This window comes from Humulus lupulus, chromosome X (assembly GCF_963169125.1).
Source record: "Humulus lupulus chromosome X, drHumLupu1.1, whole genome shotgun sequence".
Lineage (NCBI taxonomy): Eukaryota > Viridiplantae > Streptophyta > Magnoliopsida > Rosales > Cannabaceae > Humulus > Humulus lupulus.
Genome location: NC_084802.1, coordinates 89,180,386 through 89,186,114, shown reverse-complemented (window position 1 = coordinate 89,186,114; position 5,729 = coordinate 89,180,386). Strand labels below are relative to the sequence as shown.

Genomic DNA, 5,729 nt, shown 5'->3' with positions numbered 1-5,729 from the left:
AAGGGAATTAAGTGTATTCTCCATCAAAACAATAAAAAATATTAATTACGGTGAATAATGGTTTCTGCCTCAAATAAAGAAAGTATGAGTTTGGAGTAGTTATTTGTAGTGCAAATCAACTATTTGTGGTGATATTTTCGCCGCAAATAAGTATAACAAATTGGCGCATATATACTTTTGATTACTGTTTACAGGCGGGATTTCTTTGGATTATTAGTTGCCATATAACATTATTTGCGGCGAATATTTTCGCGGCAAATAATGAAAAAAAATGGTAAATAATGTTAGAGGAAAAATCTCGCAGTCAGTTTTTTGGCAATTATTTGCGGCGATATTATTATTATTTGCGGCAAATTATTTTGCTGCAAATACGTTTAGGGTTTCTAAATGAGTTATTGAAACGACGTCGTATGTATTATTTGCGATGTTTTTCCTTGGTTATTTGCAGCGAATATATTCGCTGCAAATAATGGGTTGCATAAACAAAACTGCATCCTTTCTTCTTCCTCATTTTCTGAAATTGCTCTCTCTCTCTCTCTCTCTCTCTCTGCCGAGTGCCCCCACCACCGCCCCAACCACTGCCCCCACCACCTCTTCCACCGTCGAGGGCCCACCCCACCGCCCTAGCCACTGCCCCCACCAACGCCCCAGCCACCCACCCCACCACCTCCTCGTCTCTCTCACTCTCTCTCTGTAAAAAAAATTGGGTTCTCCACCCCGACCTCATTCTGGTGACCACGAGGACAGTAACAACCACCACCAACGACTGAAGGTGTATTTTTTTAGTTTTTTAGTTTTTAAATTTTGTTTTGTATGTTTCTCTCTCTAACTCTCCCTTTTTCTCTGTATTGGCATAATCGGCACCACCCACCACCACCAGCGGCTCCGCCTACGACCACCACCACTATTGGTTGTCCACTGTAGCATTGGACAGAGATTTTTTTTTTTTAATTTCTTGTGTTTTTTTTTGTTAATTGTTAATTTTAATTAAAATAAATAATATTAGTTATATTGTAATTAGGTTGTGAGAAATTTTTGTGGCAATAGTATTTTAATGTTGTTAAATAATAAATATAATTAGAGTTGCAAAATGAAATAATGAATTAGATTATAATTTTTTGTTGTTGTTAAAGTTAGAGCACATGTATAAGTTTTATTTGTTTATTGTTAATTTGAATGTGTTATATGTTAATTAGGTTTTTGTTAGTAAATGTTAGATTATTTTTTTTGTTTTATATATGGCATTGTTATCCCCGTTTCTTCCAAGATGTACGGATCCACACTCTAAGTCTATGGGCCGCCTTCTAGGGAGTTAAAGCCCAGATCGGGCCCAATAGACGAAGAAAAAATGACTATTGGCAGTCCAAGCCTCGGAAAGATCCGGGAGAGTAAGCCAGAACCATCGCTGGGGCATGTTGCATAAACCCGGGACCGCGTGCCGGGATGTCTCCCGAGATGAAGTAAAGAGATCATAGCTCCCAAGTCCGAGATTGGGCCGGGATCGATGTGGATGAACCCATGTCCTTGTACACGAACTGCGACCCTGGTAAACGAAGAGGGATGTTGGTAAACAGACCTGGGTTGGTTGGCCGAGTTTGGCGTGCTAAAGTACCCCCAACACTGACATCATCCCAAAAAGCGTGGAGATATGTCCCCACAAGTAACCTATAGAGGAGGCTACCTCGGGAATGTACGCCATTGGTTCAGAACTGCGCCGCCACTCCACTGGCAGATCTTGTCCCTCGAATCTTCCTCGTAGCCCATTAACACCCAGACTGAAGCACCTGTTTGTCACGAGTCTTATAATGTGATCATGTTTAGGCTAGCCCAATGGGCCTTGGTTAACATATGTTTTATATTTCAATCCTTTGTATTGAACCTCCATCGGAGAGTAAATAATATTTGCACCCTTATTGGGCCCGGATTAGCCCAGCCCAAGCCCAATGCACTAATTTGCCTATAAATATGAATAGTGGTGCACTGAGGAGGGGATCCAGACTTTCTCTTGTAAGCAATTACTCTACTAAAACTTGTAGAGAACGCCATTGTCAAAATCTCTCTAAGCTCTAATACAACTAACTTGTGGACTAAGGCTCATTAATGCCCCAACCACGTAAAAACTTTGCTTGCAACTTCTAAATCCCTTCTTCTTAAGCTCTTTTATCTTTCATAATTCTAGTTTCCGAAAAACTCGGTAAACATTTTGGTGCTTTCATTGAGAGCTGAAGAAAGGTTGAGTTGATCTTGAACATCTGCAACAATGGTGAACACAAGACACACCACTTTCGACCCTGCTAACCAAGAACAAGGCAATGGAGAGTCACTGCCTAGCCAACCTCTTCCTCAGAACCAACCCGAGGATGCACCTCATCAGATGCCCCAGCCTGACAAGACGCAGAACTATGAAGGTAGAGCAGATTATGAGGAAGATTACTATGAGGAAGAGGAGGGAAACGAGGGGGAATACCATGATCTCGAAGCTGAGGATCCCGCGATCCCTGAAGAAGTAGACCCCAACCAAGAGGACCCGGAGGTGACCAAACTAAGACAACAAGTCCTGGACCAAGAGGCCAGGATTGCCAAACAAAAAGAAGCTTTAGGGGTGCAACACGAGGACTTCCCAGGAGGTCACCCATCCTAGTAATACTCTCACCCAAGCATGCTTAACTGCGGAGTTCTGATAGGATCCGATGCATTAGTGCTGATATGATTCGATACTCCCGATGGGAAAAATCCAGTTGCCCGTAACTCTGGGGAACGAGACCCAAGGCTCGTTCAAATTTTGTACGTTTGTAGTGGTGGACTGCCCCACCGCGTAGAACATCATCTTCGGTCGCCCTGCACTGGTCGACTTCAAGGCTATCACATCCATCTGCCATCTCTGCATGAAGTTCCCCTGCGACAACGGAGGGGTAGGAACAGTCCGGGGAGATCAGAAGAGCTCCCAGAAATGTTACCACATATCTGCTCGGCTCGTTTACATGGTCCGCGAAGAACCTTTTCAGGAGGAAAACGATGATCCAGTCCCGCCTCCACCCCCGATAAGACGGATTGTTCGGGAAGAAGACAAGCTAGACCTGAGGATAGGGGAGGACTGCATACTGGAGCCCATGGAGGAAATTGAAGAGGTGTGCATCAGCGACACCGACCCGACCAAGGTAATCCAAGTCGGGAGGAACCTAAGTGCAGAGGTCTGGGCCGCCATCAACGCCCGGGTGAAAGAGAACCAGGATGTCCTGGCCTAGTCTCATTCGGATATGATCGGGATCGACCGCAATATCATCTGCCATGCCTTAAATATCGACAAGGACGCGACCCCGGTCCGGCAGAAATGGAGATCCCTAGGGGCAGAAAGAGCAGAAGCTCTCAAGCTGGAAGTTGAAAAGTTATACTCGATCAAATTCATCCGAGAAGCTTTATATCCCGTGTGGCTAGCCAATCCAGTGCTGGTGCCTAAGCCAAATGGGACTTGGAGAACGTGCATCGACTTCATGGATCTCAATAAAGCTTGTCCTAAAGATTTCTTTCCACTCCCTCGGATCAATCAGATGGTGAACGCAACATCCGGCTACGAAATCTTGAGCTTTATGGATGCTTATTCAGGTTACAACCAGATCTTTATGCATGTAGAGGACCGGGAACATACCAGCTTCCAAACTGACAAGGGGTGTACTGTTACGTCGTCAAGCCCTTTGGACTCAAAAACGCCGGAGCCACATATCAGCGGCTCGTCAATAGAATGTTCTAAGCCCAGCTAGGAAGGAACATGGAGGTCTACATCGACGATATACTGGTCAAGTCCAAGACCACCAGAGCACACGCTGATGATCTGGATGAAGCCTTCGCGATCATTCGAAGGTATGGGATGAAGTTGAATCCCAAAAAATGCACCTTTGGTGTGGCATCCGGGAAGTTCCTGGGATTCATAGTAAGCTACCGGGGAATAGAGGCCAATCTGGACAAAATCAAAGCACTGATTTACATGCCCTCGCCACAAAAGCACAAAGATGTTCAGAGCCTGATAGGGCAAATAGCCGCTTTGAGCCGCTTTGTCTCAAAGACCACAAACAAGTGCATCCCATTCTTCAACGTCCTTCGGGGAAGCCAAAGGTTCGAATGGTCGGCTAAATGCAAAGAGGCTTTCCAAAGGCTAAAAGAGCGTCTGGCCCGATCACCAATTCTAGAAAAACCGGTGGAGGGAGAACCATTGTACCTCTACTTGGTCGTGAACGAACACGCCATCAGCGCTGCGTTATTACGGGAAGGCCCAGCTCCCGGTCTATTATGTAAGCAAAAGGCTATTAGGTGCAGAATCACGATATCCACTTATCAAAAAGTTGACATTTTGCCTACTAATCGCATCCCAGAAGCTTAGGCCTTATTTTCAGGCCCATGCCATAAGAGTTATGTCCAACCATCCTTTGCAACAAGTGTTGCAAAAACCTGAATCATCAGGAAGGCTCTTGAAGTGGGCCATGGAATTGAGTCAGTTCCACATTGTGTATGTCCCTCGAATATCAATCAAGGGGCAAGCCCTGACTTCATCATGGAATGCTCCGGGTCACTGAAGAAGACGATCCCGCTGATCCCACAGCACCCTTGTGGAAGGTTTTCATAGACGGAGCCTTGAATGAAAATGGAGTAGGAGTCGGAGTCATCCTAGTGTCACCACAGGGACACCAGTTGCAAAGCGCCCTACGTTTCCAGTTCAAGGCTTCAAACAACGAGGCCGAACACGAGGCCATGTTGGCCAGGCTCCGCCTAGCCCGGGGAGTAGGGGCCGCAAGCCTGGAGGTCTATAGCGACTCCCAATTGGTTGTCAGGAAAATCTCAGAGAATACCAAACAAAAGGGGAGAGGACGACAACTTATCTGATGCAAACGCAGGAGATACTTTGGTCTTTCAAGAAGCACTCCATTCGCCAGATCCCAAGGGAACAAAACATGTTTGCAGACACGTTGGCAAAGCTAGCCACGGATGTTGAGGCAGAACTTTTCGGGCTGGTCCCGATTAACCATCTCCCCACACCGAGCATTCAAGCCCCCACAATCAACGCTATAGACTACTCCACGTCCTGGATGGGACCCATCATTCAATACCTAACAATCGGGGGGTTGCCCACGGACAAGGCAGCAGCCAGGAAGCTTCAGTACCAGGTCCATAGATATGTCATGATGAAAGGAAAACTCTATCGCAAAGGGCTCTCCATGCCATACCTTCGATGCGTGTCCGAGACCGAAATGAGTGCAATCATGCACGAGGTGCACAAAGGCTTCTGCGGAGATCATACATTTGGACTCAGCTTGTCCAAGAAATCCTACGCCAAGGATATTTTTGGCCAACCATGAAGAAAGACTGTGTTGATTACGTCCGCAAGTGCAAACAATGCCAAAGGTACACGAAGATCCTGCGAGCCCCTCCAATGGAAATAACTCTGATGGTGAGTCCCTGGCCTTTTGTAGTATGGGGAATCAATCTAGTAGGATCGCTCCCGATCGGAAAAGGTGGAGTGAAGTATGCAATCGTGGTCGTTGACTACTACACCAAGTGGGTCGAAGCGGAACCCATGAACACCATCACCTCAAAGAAGGCCTTGGACTTTGTCACCAACAACACCGTGTGCCGGTACGGGCTCCCCTACAAGATCGTGTCCGACAACGAGAAGCAATTTGACAGCTTCTACTTCATGGACTTTTGTGAAAGGCTTGGTACCATCAAAAGCTTCTCCA

General features: G+C 46.2%; 1 pseudogene; it reads right to left on the bottom strand.

The window, feature by feature from the left end:
• Positions 1 to 2,599: 2,599 nt before the first annotated feature.
• Positions 2,600 to 2,718, bottom strand: LOC133807593 (5S ribosomal RNA; annotated as a pseudogene).
• Positions 2,719 to 5,729: the final 3,011 nt, after the last annotated feature.